A 15824-nucleotide genomic window follows, 5' to 3' on the forward strand; every position below is an offset into this window, starting at 1 on the left:
CTATGAAAGTAATTAAATAAGAGATGAACATAAACCCAATCTGGTCATTTTGAGCTACTTTTTTTTTTTTAGTTACATAACCACACAGGCATACAGTACTTTAAGCCACATACAGACACACACAAATGGAGCTATACACTGCTCATTACACACGAGAAACAAGGCTCTCTGCGAACAAACTGCAATTCCCTTATCCCTCAGCCAAATGATAAAAAGCAGCTTGTTGTCCTGATTCAAAATAAGCTATCCTGTTCTGCTCCAATTAAAAGCTGAGTGTAGGATTTCCATTACCGTGTGCCCCCCCCCTGAAAAAAGAAAAATGAAACCATGGTTCAGTCAAAGGTAGTGGGGAGGGGTAGGCGGGCTGTGGGTGTCGAGGTGCATAACAGTTTAAAAAATGTATGCATGCACAGTGTCAGCAAATTAGTGCCTTAATGCAAATTGAATTTACAATAAATCCACCTGGAGCCTCCATGGAAGGGGGGGGGGGGGGGGGGGGGGGGGGGGGGGGGGGGGCATGGATGGGAAAAAAGCCAAGAAAATGAAAATGGAGATCCTGGCACTATGAGTGTACATTTGCATATACATAGTTAATTAAACCAGGGTTCACCGCTGTAGACGGATGACTGTTTGAGGGGAAAACCAGGAAGCTACTGAAAGCAGAGGAGCTGAAGGAAGGTTAAAGGACAGATTATTCTTATTTTTTCATAGTTTCATGTGTATTTCATGTTAAAAGAAAAAGAAATAAAAACCCAACAAATTAAAGGGATGATTGCCAATTAGCACCACTGACTCGGTTAGCTTGACAATGGTAGAGTTAAACTGAAAAATAATGTGCAGCACTCCAGCAAGAAAGAAGCTGGGCTTGTTAGTGAGACTCAGCCTCGGTAACAATGGCTAATCCACTATAAACAAATTACCTGCAGAGGTGGTTGAGTAGACTAAATTAATGCAATTGTTCCAGGGCTGTTCAGACATAGCTCATAGCTGCTGAATGTGGGCATGCTGAGAAGTGAGGCCACTGAAGGTGTCCCCAGCTTCCAAAAGAGATAAAATGGGATTATTATTCATACTTCCTTCCAAATAGCGTAAACCTGTTTACAGTGTTGTGCAGAGGGATCTGCGGTCGGCTCTACGACTCATCCCGGCATGCTACAGTACATGTAAAATTCATTACTGCATTTTGCTTTACAAGCAAATATCAAAACAAGCAGCGCAATCTCAACCCGACCCATCACATACTGATGCTTAGTCAGGACCCCTACTCATCACATTTTAATGTACTGAATACTGTTCTGCAGGATAGTGCTTCAGGATACAGTTTTGCCAGGTGAGGAATACAAAGACATTCCAAAGTCTAGCTGCAAAGTCAGTCCTCTGTATATTTATGCATATGCCACTCACACAAGTTGCATTAGGCTTCCTAATTATCTGCCATTTTGACAGACAGGATCACAAAATATTGTCACTGTAGTAATCCATCCATCCATCCATGCTAACCACTTATCCAGTTCCCTAAGGGAGGCACTGGAACCTATCCCAGCCATCACTGGGTGAAAGGCAGGGTACAACATGGGGAAAACATGCAAACACCACCGAGAAGTGTCCCACCTGGCCGGCACATTCAAACCAGCAACACTCTTGCTATTAGGTGACAGCACTGTCGACTGTGCCACCCTAATAATTTCTACCATTTTTTAATGCAACATTTAATAGCATTTCATTTCCAAAAAACAACCCTGTCACATTAACTACTAATACACGAAAACAGTTTGTATTTATGAGATGAATGTAGACGCCAACTGTGCTTTCATTCCTCATGCCAACCCCCAATGCATTTTCATCAGAGGGAGTAAGATAGTGCAGTTGTGTCAGACGCCTCTTGCGTCTGTGCGTGACGTCCTTTGGCGCGGGTGATTCAAAGGAGTGCAGCGGGTGTGTGGATAATTTCAAGGGATCTGGAGGGAAATCATCTGGTTCTGAATGTGAGTAAGACCAGAGAGCTGGTGACCGACTTCAGAAGAAAAGAAGAAGAGAACGGCTATATGACTCGCGTCTGTCCTTGGATGGGAAGTTGATGTGGTGGAGGAGTACAAGTATAAGGATTTCCACATTGGCAACAGGCTGAACTGGAAGACCAACACAGGGGCTGTATAGAAGAAGGGGTTAAAGAGGCTCTATTTCCTAAGGAAGCTGAGATGATGGAGATTCTGTCCTCAGTCGTGATGAAGGAACGTTTCACGTGAAATGAGAAAATAATGGAATTCTAAAACTCTGCTCATGAATTATTTCACTTCTTCTCTTTTTCACAATCGTGTCATCAATGCATCATTTTTATTTCAGTCTGCAGTTTTGAAAATTCAAAATGTCCTTTTTCCAAAGTCATAAGGCAATTTTTTTTTTTTTTTTTTTACACTGACCGCCACACTTCATCACAAAGCTTTTATCGTGATTGGCGTTTTGGCATTTAATCACTAATTTTCTATTACGGGCATAAATGATTATTCTTTAAAAGCTGAACAATCTGAGACTTCAGAATGATTTGTCTTTTCAGTGCATATTTTAGAACTTGCAGATTGACATTAAGCATTGAAATGACTATTTGCCACATAGCTATTTATATATTAAAAAAAAAAGAAAGGAAAAAGAGCCTCACTCTGCGGGGAGTTTTTTATTCACTTTGAAAAAGGTTAAATTTCAAGTCTGCAGGTATTTTGTTCCCCTTTCTTCTTTTTGAAGAAATTCCCCTTGAAACACTAAAACTGACCAATGACGACAGCTCTGTTTGGCACCGAAAACCGTATACTAGACATCTCCATCAACATCCTCTGACCTTGCTAAACAATGAAGCGGCATGCCCATCTGCAAAAGAAACGTGGGAGTGGAAAAAAAAAATCTTCATCGTCGGCTGAAGACAAATTCAAAACTCAGCTGCACGGACCTGTATGGAGCTTCCTTGTTTACCCCCAGGCTACTTCAGAAGATAACGCTGGAAAGGGCTAAAAGGTCAAAGTGAAACGACTCCAACTACAGTGCAGCCAGTGAGGCAGCAGCACTGGATGAAAAGCAGTGGTCCTGATATTGATTAGATCCTAAGACTGGTGCCCTAGAATATCAATCAAACCAAACCAGCTCTGCTGCTCAGCCATCAACAGTAAAGTATGCCTACATGGGCTGCAACTGCACATTTGTTTTTATATCACTAGAAATATGAAGAGTCTCTTTTTCTTATTTTAATCAGCTTCTGTCTCATCCCCCCTCGGCTTTCTAACCAAAGGTAATCAAAGTAAATCAAGGAGGCAGTGCCCTTGGTTGGACTCAAGAGGAAAAACACAATAGAAGCTTTGGGTAGTAAAAAAAAAGTGCTATGGAAAAACTCCAATTCATCCTGAGATGATGAGGCTGTCATAAAGAAAATGAATTGGGTTTTGCTTGCTGTTAAAAGGCTAAAAAAAAAAAAAAACTAATGTGATGAAAAGAGGAAGCCACTGTTTGATTTTGGCAAAGGCTGATACCTGCTCAAAAGTTTGACAGCGAAACAAATGACCTCATAAGGCGCACTAATGTTGTGCGTCTGGATCTGGGCTCTCGCAGCCCGTGCGCCTAAATACAGCTTGACAAAGCAACCAACAGAACAATTATCGGGAACTTTTGGACCTTTAAAGGATAAAAACCTAATCAAGTTTTAAACACGAGCCTGAACTTTAAGATTAGCTCAGATGTCAGTCACATCTTCGCGGTTCCTTTTCCCGTCAGTTCTGCCTGCCCGGTCTGAGTTTTAAGTCGGCACAAATGATATGCGGTAGACAAGTTGTCATTTCCCTTTTTCCTTCTGCAGAGAAAATTACAATGTGAAATGCACCATTGGTATTTTAATAGGTACTGACTTCTCCTTCCCACCACTGTGCCAGACACTTTCAGACAGATATGACAGCGGTTTGAAAGTCACCCATTTTTCCACTGCATAATGCAGAACTGAGCAAAAACACAGTATTTCAACCAAATAATTCTTAACTTCAGCCTCCGCCTCGCCATCCTTGAGCCCGGCAGTTAGCGGCCGACCCCGGCCTCTGACCTCTCATAAAGGAAGGAAGCAAATCAAGGACTTCATTGATATATGGGGCCGCAATCCATAAGAGGAGAAGTAAAGCAAATATCAGAGTTTGCTATTTGTCAAAAGACCTGTGCTTTCTGTCATTCCTCCTCCTCTTCTATCTCTCCCCGTCTCTGCCATCTTCCTCGGCTGCACATTATCTAATAAAGCAGAAATGCCATAAAAATAACCTTAAAAACCCTTCAGCCTGCCAAATTCTGACACAGGCCCCAATTGAGATGCCATCATAAATTCTGAAGTCTGTGATTCTTTTATAGACAGTATGGGAAGAGGTGAGCTAAATGGATGAGAGAGACGGTTGCCAGTAATGTATTAAGGAGGGGAGAGAGAGGGGAGAGATGGCAGGTGGAGTGTGTAGAGGGGGGAGGGAAAGAGACAGATGAATACAAAGACTCGAAGACAGCCCCTCTCCTAACTACGCGCATGTTAATGCAGCACTGCGGAAATCCAGCCAGCCAGGCGGCGGCCAAGGTCACCAGAGATTACTAGAACCATGACTAAACAGGATGGCCGACGATTACTGAGGGCATCCTCCTTTCATCTCCCATCAGCCTAACTACTGCGTACTATCAGCTATTCACCCTCGCCACCGCACTCACCCTGTGACAGTCGGCCTTAATCCGACTGGTGATCTCTAATAAAACAACAAGTTGCCTCTTTCTCCATGTGAGTGGGAGGCAGGCTGAATGCATAAATTTTCAACAGCATGCACATAATACTCAGGGTTGTGATGATGTAACAAGACAGAGTTTCTTGCCCGTCTCTCCCTTTCTCACTCTTCCCAGCAAAGTGGGTGGGGGATGACAGAAAGGAAGAAGGGGATGAAAGAAATGGGGAGAGGGTGGCACTGAGGGTTGGCGTCTTCTTAAGCCACCAATCGTGGAGGAGCACCACCCCCCTCCCACCACCTCCATTAAACAAGCTGTTTTGTTAAGGGCTATTTTAGGCCACCGCATTACACGTGCTTGCTCATCTGAGCTAGCAGGTTAGAATAATACGCGCGCCGCGTGTGTCGTGAAGCATTGTGGGGAAGAACTGCTGGCAACGGGAGGCAGGCGCTGTCGTTTGTGAGTGTGCAGAGAGGCTTTGGGATCGGGGGAAACACAGTTACAGATGTACTTGGAAGCACCTTGCTCACCAACCTGATCTACTCACACCCAGATGCAGTGATTGGAGTGCTGCTATAAAAAAAAAAAAAAAAGCTGCAGCTACACAAAGACTCTGCCACACACACACACACACACACACACACCGGCAGGAGTTCCTTTAGACATCCTCGGCGCAAGACTCCCTTTCGATTAACAACCAAAGTTTCCTGCTGAGTCTGAATATACGGCTCCTCGCTGTGAAACTACTACACAATCGATGCCACACTTTGATGATCTCCTAATGAAGGCAGTAAACATGCAGATTAGAGACTGTCAGTAGCCTTTTTAAATGCCTTTCCTCCTCCCACTTTATCTACTATTCACTATTTAAAAAACCATCAGGAATAATAGATCCCCAGGTAAATGGCACCATTGATCAAAGAAGCCAAAACTAATTTGTGGCTTATTTATCTTGTTAGTATTATGCAGGAAATGACAAAAAAACCATGGCAAAGTAGTTACGTAGCATCAGAATACACCTGTACAATGGCTCAGGAGCACTTTTTCCCTTTTCTGCCCAGGAATTCAGCAACAAGTTTTCCAAATCAAATGATCATCTGAGAGGACCCATCCAAGGATTGGTTGGAAAGCAGAAAAAGTTCATGTTATGGAGACGAGTATGCCTGATGGCTGACCAGCAGTCTGCAGTTTAAGCTGTACTAGGAACGGTTGCCTTCTACGATTGTCAACCTCCCTGCTCTTTAGACCGCCATTAACAGCTGCGCATGAGATTGTCTCAGCAACTCAACTCCTCTCACACTCACTCCCTCTCTCTTTCACGCACACGCATTTTTAAAATGCACTCTTGCAGAGCGTGAGCTTCATGATTTTATTCATTTTGTGGCTTAATTGGGGAAGCGGTGACATGCCGTCCTTTCACATATTTTTAATTACTTCACCAAGTCTCTATTTTTTTTGCAGACATTGTAGAGGAGGAAGCATTGGAAGTCCTTGCTGGGATGCAGATAGGGATCACATGCCTACTATGCCCAAGTCCAACTGAACTGTGCCTGAACTCACGTTTTCACATGGGCAGTGGCATGGCTTGCTTATTTGCACCTTGGACATTATACAGAGTGACCCCATTAGTCACACAAACTGGAATTTGGGGGTCAAATGCACTCAGGCAGAGTACTGACAGCCCAGTGTGAGCACACCTTAAATGTTGCTTTTGCGTTGGTGTTCATTGTCACTTTCACTTTACTTTTGTTTTTACTCAACTGGTTATGCTTAGGCACCAACATTTCTTGGTTAGGTTTAAGAGAAAAAAAAATCCAGATTCAGGTTAAAAGATAAAACACATGGTAGAAAGCCTCATTTTCTCAATTACCATGGTGCCAATTTTCCAGAATTACCCATTTCCAGAGTGTCGAGACGTTTTCCTCAAAGCTGCTAGCGTCTCACAGATACGCACAAGGTGTTCTTTGGCATCACACCAAGTTTATGGCAATAGTGAGACAAGTCATTTCCAACCAATTACATATGGATGCTTGTAAAAAGACCCCTTGCATCACAATTATTTTCAGCATTCAGGGTTAATGCTGTTAAGGTGCCTTTTCTAACCCAAACTTAATTCTTTTTTGGAAACCAAACACTTTTGGAGTCTAAACCTAACCAGCAACTGAAGGCAGTGAAAATAAAACTAACCTGCGAGTGAAAACTAAAGTTATCAAAGCTCCACCGTCTCTGACTTATGTCAACTTCAGCCTCCACATGCGACCTTGCTGCCCTTTTAAAGAGGACCGTTAGCTGTCTGCAATCAATACTCACTTAAGGGATCATTGCCAAATAAAAACATAGCATGTGTCTCTGCAAAACCAGTGGCACCCTGGTTTTGAAATGCATTGGTTCCACCCCATCTAAAGGTGACGACATCAGAGTAAAGTCTGACTGATTTATCAGCCAGCATTATCGATTTGCTAATCTACACGTATCAGACTTTCTAATACAATATAAATAAAAAATTTAAAGTAAAGAAAGGATAGGAGAACCCATAAGAGGGCAGTCTACAACTTCCTTGTCCACATCCCACGTTTTAAATGCCACCAACTCAGATTAGCCCAACTCTGCTAATCTGAGCAGAGTTGGGCAGAGCGTAAACAAGTAAATAAAAAGCTACATGTAACAAATATTAAGGAAGTCTTTGTTTCGTGCACCTGAAAGCAAAACAAAATATTAGTCAACATATCCAAATACTGGATGTTTAAAATGGTCAGATAGTCGGTCTTAAAAATCCTGTATCGGTTGGGCTCTAATTCTATTCACAATTGTTCACACAACTGTTACACGCTAACATGACCCAATAACTACAGGTCATAATACCAACTCTAACAAAAAAAACCTGTTGGGCACTGAAGAGTATGGAATAGTCTTAGATGGCTCCAAACGGATGGATGGATGGATGGATGGATGGATGAATGGATGGATGGATGGATGGCCTGACTGTTTCAAGGACCAATGATTTATGACCTTGTTATTGGGATCAAGAATTTTGAGTCTGCTAAAGCACCATACAAAGTTTTTTAATTTCACAGCTCAGTTGTGTTTATTACAGTATATCATACAATTAAGGACATAACTGGATGATATAGATGAAGACCGTGACTTAATGATCCTTTTCATTTCTTAAAACAAACAAAATAAAAACATATATTAAAGCTAACAAAAATCGATTACCTGTTCGAGTTTTGTTCTATATTTTTGAGCAGTGAACATGTTACAGCAGGGGGTAAAGGTTCCTTTATTGGCTGAAAGGAAAGGTCTCAGTGACAAGAGAGGTATTTAATCAGAGGTTGTCAAATTTTAAGCACAGGTGCCTGTCGGGTTGACCTTTTTGAGGCTACTACCGGGCAGCAGGGACCCATTCGTTACCTCTGTGCACAACAGTGGGTGCTTAAATAGAAACCACAGCTGCACAACAACTATCCTATCACCCCACCCCACCCACTGTGGTCAAGATACACATTTTCAGATCAAAATACCACTGACTGTTGTGGGGATTTCTGGTGAATTACATGACAATTTTATTGAATTTAAATTTAGCACTGTACCATTTTTCGCAAATAAGTTCCCCACAACGGGCTGATAACTGTAATGAGGTCCTGCAGTACATTTCAATTTAATTTCTTATCCTATGAACCTTGTAAACAGCTTCTCAGATCAACACATTGACAAGTCGAGTCTTCGGTAATGACTTTTCTTTTTTTTTTTTTTTTTTTTTTTGGAATTAATCTGTCTCGCAGAATGTTGGGGGAGATAATTAACTGGTTCTTTCATCTTCATTTTAACTGGCATGTTCATTAACGGATTTGCCGTATCCGGTACGAAAAGACACCTAATGTTTCTGTTAATGAAAATAAACAAATAAATTAGTTGGACCGGAGGCAATCAAGCTGAGGCAGGGCTTTGGCAGGGTTACAGGTTTTCAAGGGACACGGAGACGGATTCATTAGCTGGAATAGGGCAATCATGTAAGGATCACGCAGGCAATACAGGCATAATGACCACGATCATATCAGCTGATTTATAATGCAAAGCTATCGCCAAGGTGTCAAACCTTTTCTTGGCTATTTCTTGCAATGATAATGAAAAATGTATTGCTCTTCATATTTCCCTAAAATACCTACTTTCTATGTTTTTAGATAAAAAAAAGAAACTGCATTTGTGCGTTTAATATTTCTCAAAAGAAGATTTGCACCCTCAAAAAAAAGGGCAAACTGCTCTGTGTCACACCTCCTCAGATGACTTATCTGCCTTTGGTTCTTGCCCAATACTCAATATCGGTTAATGGAGCCGAGCTGTCAAAGACGCTTAATCTTTCTGTCATGAAAGCAGATGTATTCTAAGAAGAGAGAGCATATTTCCCACATCTATCCTCTGAGAAGATTCAATATCTCACTTCAGACAGTGATAATGGCGTCTGAAATATCACATTAAAACAATAAGGAGAGTTACAAAGCAGGGCAGAGAATTTTTAGAGACCAGCAAAAATAGAATACAGGCTGGAGGAAAAAAAAAAAAAAAAAGCATTTTTATAGATATTTTTCATTGCATCCTATTGCAAGATGATGCTTTTCACTGTAGTTTACTGTAAACGGGCTCGTTTCATGAATAAAGCTCAGGATGGGCTTCAGCTGGTGGATGTGAGACAGACAGAGCCCCCTGTAAAAAAAAAAAAAAAACCCTCAGTTTTAAAGATTCACTTATTTTCACTTAGTTTAAGTCAAGTCTGGGAAGCCCCTTGGTCTTTATCAAATCCTGATGAAATCTTGTTTGTTGAAAATTTATTATGTTTCTTGAAACAGGTCTCCTCTGCAAATGAGACACTGAGTCTTAATGGGATTACCTGTATAAATGAAGGTTAAGTAAAATCTGCTGTCAACATTTTTGTACTTTTTTTTTTTTTTAGTTTCCCATTTCGAGCACTACATGTACACACAGGGAACTAGGTGGAAGTCATGAACGCAGGTAAAAACAAAAATGCTGCTAATTAGTGCAGCATCATGTGACGGACTAATGATACACCAGATTTTTAATCAAACTGAAGCACAAACTTCTTGGACGGTCTGTGGCACACAATAATACATAAGTCCCATAATCCTATTAAAAATGCTCCAAAAGGCACCAAAAGCACAAATCCACTGATAAAGTCCAGTTCACTGACTCCAGTTAGTGCACCCATGGCTTATCAGACACCAATCGGCCACATGCTCTCTGTGTCTGGACACTTGTCAATCAAAGTGGTCACGCCCCTAACTCCAGTATCTGGGCGGATCATATTTCACACCAACTCCACCTGAAAGGAAACCCTAATAATAAAACAACAGGAAGTAAGGAAAAAGACAAAGAGAAGTGAGCACGAAATTGACCAAGGAAAAATTATGAACACAGCAGATCATGACATGAAAGTGATTTAGCATATCTGGTGCAGCAGTAGCACTTTGTTTGTAGGTTGTATTTCAAAATAAAATACAACGCTCATGTTTGCTGTCATTAAGCATGCTACACTGTTGTGTATCTAATATTTTTGTGGACAACAACAGAACTCTGTGGCACAGAGGAATATGAGCGGGATCCACAGTAAACAGCAGGAGCAGCGACGGATTTGAATAAATGTATATGATGAAATTTCCTGCACAGAAACTTCTCCATCGCCTCCTCTACTGCATGCAGATCTTAAACCTAAATGCTCTAAACTCAAGAGCTTATACACCAACTATCCTCAATACATCGTGCATCACACACTATTTTTGCTCGTGTGCACAATCAGTGTTACATTAAACGCTCTATTTGCATATTACCTTGTTCAACCTGCAAAAGATCTTAAGAAAAAAAAAAAAAGTTTGTGTACAGCTTAGTAGGTTTCCATGTCACAGTTTTAGCTTTTCATACAAAGGCACTCTGGGATACTGGCTTATCGCCTCCCGTCTCATCCCCTCTCCTCCTCTCTCCCTTCCCTTCAATCCCTCTCCTCTTTTGACTCCCATTGCATCCCTCCCTCCTCTCCTTGCTATAGCTGCACACGGTATTTGCATATCAGTCGCCGAGGAGCTGTTTCTCTGGTGGCAGTGGTTGTCGCCCTAGAGTATTCTTGTCTGGCATCACAACACAACTCCGAGATCAGAGAGCCCGAGCACTGTGCCTCTTAATGGGAAGATCTCCCCCCACAGGCTCCTCTACCCCATGCATTCTCCCCTGCTTTCATTTAATCCTCTCTCTTTTCGCCTGCTCCTCTTATTTTTCCCTCCAACGCGCTTTTCCCTCTTCCTTCCGCTCTCCCCTTCTGCAATCCTCTCTGTCTTTTCTTATCCTCCACTTCTGTAGTCCTCTCCATCTCTCTGAATACTCTCTTAACTTTCACCCCCCCACCCCCCCCTTTTTTTTTTTGCTCTCTTCCTCTCGTGTGCTTGTTTTGAACACACCAGAACCAGGACATGGGTCTCTTGGGGTGCAGGGGCTTCTTATATAACATAATAAAAAATTCACACTTTGCATGTTCTTATTATGGAGAGAAGGGGTGGGGGGGGGCAACCTCAAATTAAAAATAGCTAAAGATTGTGGCGAAAGAGGCGATGGGGTTGAGAGGGCAAAAAAAAAAAAAAAACTGCATGTACAAAAGAGGCTCCGGTGCCATTTTGGCAGCCAGGGTGACTGCGCACAATCAGAAGCGCTGTCCTCGTAAATACAGTACAGAAGAGAAGAAATGCTGCACAATTCCTTTTCATATCTACCACTGCATCTACATAATGTGTACTGTGTTGCATAGTGCAAACTCATTTCTCCCAGATATTACTTCTCAAATAGAAGGTTCCTCATGAAAAAACAATACAATTACCATTAAATTGATGCCTGTCATGCTGTGGCCCTTTTTCCCCATTATCAATCATCAAAGGGGAGATACTGTGGAAGTAGGAAAGGATTCGGCTACCTAATGGTGCACCCCTTACAAAATCCCCCCCCCCTCGTTCAACGGATATGAAAGGCGTTCCAAGCAAATATCATAACAAAGTTGGGCTTCTCATTCATGGGGATGCTCTTTTTTTTTTTCTGCGAGCGACAACAAGCTGAATGGAAATTGCACCAACAATGGACTCATTGGTCATTTTCAGGGTTTTTTTTTTTTTTTTTTTTTTTTTTTTTGCTGCCATGTAATAAAGCTGATTTAAAAAGCCATAAAAGCTTGTTTACCACTGCTATTCGCAGATCATCTGCAAAGCATGAATTATTAATCTACCAGAGTGTCTCTTTCTCTCTTCTCCCTCTTCCTTTCTAGCTGTTAAAAACGCGCCTCCATAATGTCATGCAAAGGCATTAGTCATTACTCAACTATCTGCTAAGCAGTGCAGGACTGTGGGTAGAGATGTGCACTGTGATTTGCTGTTGCAAAATCGTTGGATCCTAATGAACATGTGCAAGGTGAAATCACATAAGATGGAAAGAGAAAAACAGGCAAGCGGGGTTTTTTCCTGCTTTGTCCCCATCAAGGTATTCGTGTTTTAAGCACAGCAAACACGTAAGAAAACAGCATCTTCCACTTTCTTTCTCATACGTTCGTTTCTCAGTATTTGTCAGTCCGTGTTTTTCCTGTCTCTGGGGTAGAGTTAAGGCTTGAAATGTGGCCTACCATGGTTGTTCTTCAGCAATGGAGCCCCTATGTCTGCAGTGTTAATGAGGAATTATCAGAAATTAATTAAGATTAAAAAAGGTCCCAAGGTGAAGGACTTGCTTATTGCAGTGTATGTAAATCTGCTATAATCCGCTAGCATGAGAGCCAGCCAAACACTGCAAAAACTGTGAAAAAAATACACTACGCAGGACATCTCTGCACACGAAGGCCTAGTCGGGCTATCACCGCCACAAAGACCCGCAACTGTGAGGTGTACAGCGAGAGGCAGGCATAGACTGATGTGACAAGCCTCCTTCTGCTGCTGCTGCTGAACAGGTGAGGAAAACAGTGGCAGCGGCGGATTACACAGTGTCACGCAGGGCCACAAATCCCGCATTAGTGATCCATCCTGTGCCGTGTGCTGATTTGTTGTCTAATGGAAAAATGCCAATGACACATTTTCCAGTTGCCTTCCTGCCTGTATCATTTCCTGCTTCTGCTGTTGCTCATTTCAACACGCCAAAAAAAAAAGAAAAAAAAGGTCACGGCTTAACGGCTAGACTGACGATGTCCTCATGCGGTGCTTTTTAACTACACAAACGCATGCTGCGTTTCATGTCAGGGGCTTTCCTTCCAAGGTGGCTTCATCATTACTTAAAGGTGAACAAACCCCTCTCTGTTGCCCCAGTGGACCAACAGCTCAAGGTTAATCAGTGCATGAGAAAAAGTGGCCTTCCCCTTGTAATAAGTGCCGCTCTTGTTTCTTTCCCAACTGGTGGCGCATTATGTGGCAGACACCAGTGGGGAGATATGACAGTTTACATCAAACATCTCTGTCTCACCCATCATGCATCGCTGGTGTACAGGCCAAGTCCCGTTGAGATCTGGATGCCCGACATGGAGCCGACAGCAGCTCGGGCTCCAATCACACAACAGACTCATCCCTCACAGATGCAGGAACACACTGACACAGCAGTATTCGCCGTAATAAATCGGAAATGAAAGCATGAATCGCTGGCTGGCTGGACTCTAAAAAGTTTAGCGTCAAAGTCATCTTGTTCTGTTTTTGTCCTCCTTCTCTTCTGAGAGGAAGATGTCTCACTTATGCTAACAACAAGCTACAGTGTACTGCAGCAAGGGAGTAATGCCTAAAATCTGTGTTGATTGATGATTTTTTTTTTTGGTTTGTTTTGCTGATCAAAAGGCTGATTAACTGACATGTAGCACGCCTGTCTTGGATTAAATGTGACCATCAAGCAGCAGGGCTCCGGTCCTGAAAAAGAAAGATGACGCAGAAAGTGTGAAAAACTATGCATTAGTGCCCCTGTAGTTCCTGGAGTGGCCACCTGAGCCCGGCTACAATTTGTTTTCTTTGGATAGTTTTCCCATTTGCAACAATTTTTTGATGGGCCTATGTTAGACCTCACTGCCAGGAATTTTCTATTTGGCGACAGCTCAGAGTTGTGTGTCTGTGTGCTGCTCCTGTACAGTTTTTAGATGCAGACTGCTAAACTAGCTTGCTAGCACTAGCTCATAACTTAGCACACTACACATTAGTCTAATTAATGTCTCTTCTGGCTTTAAAATAAACTTGACAATGACCAAAATTATGAAGCTTACAAATGTCAAATCCAGAAAACAGTGGGTGGCATCATAGAGGCTACATTCATCATTTATATACAGTCTATGTAGACCATAACCTGACACTAATACCAGGAGTATGAAATGTGTGGTACTAATGGTACCCTGAGCAGTAAATATCTTACATGCCACGCGGTTCAGATTTTTTTTCACTTCATCATGTTTGACCTTCTTGGAGCTCTTTTTAGACTCGATGCCCCACATAACTTTGTAATGATATAAAAATGTAACAAACAGGAAGTTGTGCAACTTCACTGCAACTCAGCACAACAAACAACTTGTGAAAAGTTTCCACACACTAACTTGCTACTCTGACACCCCAAAGCCAATAAGGCTTTCATTATGAAGGGGAAGCATTCTGTAAGTGGGGAATACCAGAGCAAGGCGTGAAAAGCCTGCTTCTAAAATGGCTGAAAGAACCCCCCCCCCTTTCCCTCAGTACTGTTTTAGGAAGCAATCAAGTGTTTGGAAATTTGCATTTCTTTGCAGGAGAGACTCATTAATTTGGAATTATCGTGAAAACTGTGCCATTTGTTCCACTCTTGTGACTTTTAATGCACCAGCGAGGCAGGGTTGTCACACAGGGGAATGATAATCAGAAAGCACTCTGTAATTCTCTGGTTTGAGCCACAGAGTCAACTCACTGCGCTCTAACAGATGTAGACATACAATATGCATGAATTCATGTCAAGATGAACAATGGTCATTGACACATTGATAATATCTATTGAACATTCATTTTTTTTAATTCCAATAATTTCACACCTTTTTTTTATTAGCCCCTGTTCTGGCACATTTTCCAAAGAATTATTAGGAATATATTGTAGGAATTAATATTATAATAGGCAGAAAAGGGATCATTAAAAAGAAAAACATTTAAATTGATCTATGGCCATGAGCTTTGAGCGGTGACCAAAACAATTGCACTGTGAATACAAGCCAAGTGACGACCTCTGCATCTGAGAAGCTAAAGTGCCAAAAACTACAGTTCCTCCTATGACCACTGGAGGCAGGTTTCAAAAGTGAGTCAAATTATATAAAAGCCTGGCGCTGAAGACATTTTTAGCCTCTATAGCTAATTTAATCCTTTTATAACAACAACAACTGCATGGAGTCAGTTTTTCTCTAACTCACCCATCTGGACTTTGTCAAGGATTAAAGTTAGAAAATCTGATTGACAGGCAGCTGCCCCAAACGTCTGTCAAAAGACTCTGTGCTCCAGTTTTGCTTAGTGACGTTTTACTGTTGCGAGTGCATTACACACAGTCTGTGGATGCAACCTGCTAAACAAGCAAAAAAAACAAAACAAAACAAAAAAAAAAAACATGATGGCAGCCAAAAATAACACCAAGGCTTTAAATGAGTAACAAGATGGTGGTGTCCATTTTTTATATAATGTCTATGATATAAGCAGCCAAAAATCTCCCTGAGAGCTTGGACATCTGGAGCCTGTCCTGGTTGCCATGCTGTGGAGGTTTTCAGTCCAACTGGTAGGAGACCCAAGGGGATTTTGTTTACACTCTCAAACTGAAATCCACGGCAATAAACAGCAACCTCTTCTTCTGTATATTTTATGAAAGTGGACTAGCATAAAGCCAGTATTGGGGACAAGTGAACCTGATGTAATGAAACATTTTACAGTTCATTACTGGGAGTTTAATCACATATTTGTATAACTCACCAGTCTCTGCTGTATTTAATCCTTCTCCCTTTTTTTTTTTCCCATCCTGCCTGCTGTGAAAGTGTGTCCAGATAATCCATTTATAAGACATCTACTCCCACCTGTCTGACACTTGTATAGTGTATGTGTAAAAGA

General features: G+C 41.8%; 1 protein-coding gene across 1 annotated transcript in view; it reads right to left on the reverse strand.

Annotated features, from left to right (window-relative positions):
- Positions 1-15824, reverse strand: part of LOC115794817 (interleukin-1 receptor accessory protein-like 1) — a 323647-nt gene that overhangs the window by 221087 nt on the left and 86736 nt on the right. The window lies entirely within an intron of this gene.

The sequence above is a fragment of the Archocentrus centrarchus genome, chromosome 2 (genome assembly GCF_007364275.1).
Source record: "Archocentrus centrarchus isolate MPI-CPG fArcCen1 chromosome 2, fArcCen1, whole genome shotgun sequence".
NCBI lineage: Eukaryota > Metazoa > Chordata > Actinopteri > Cichliformes > Cichlidae > Archocentrus > Archocentrus centrarchus.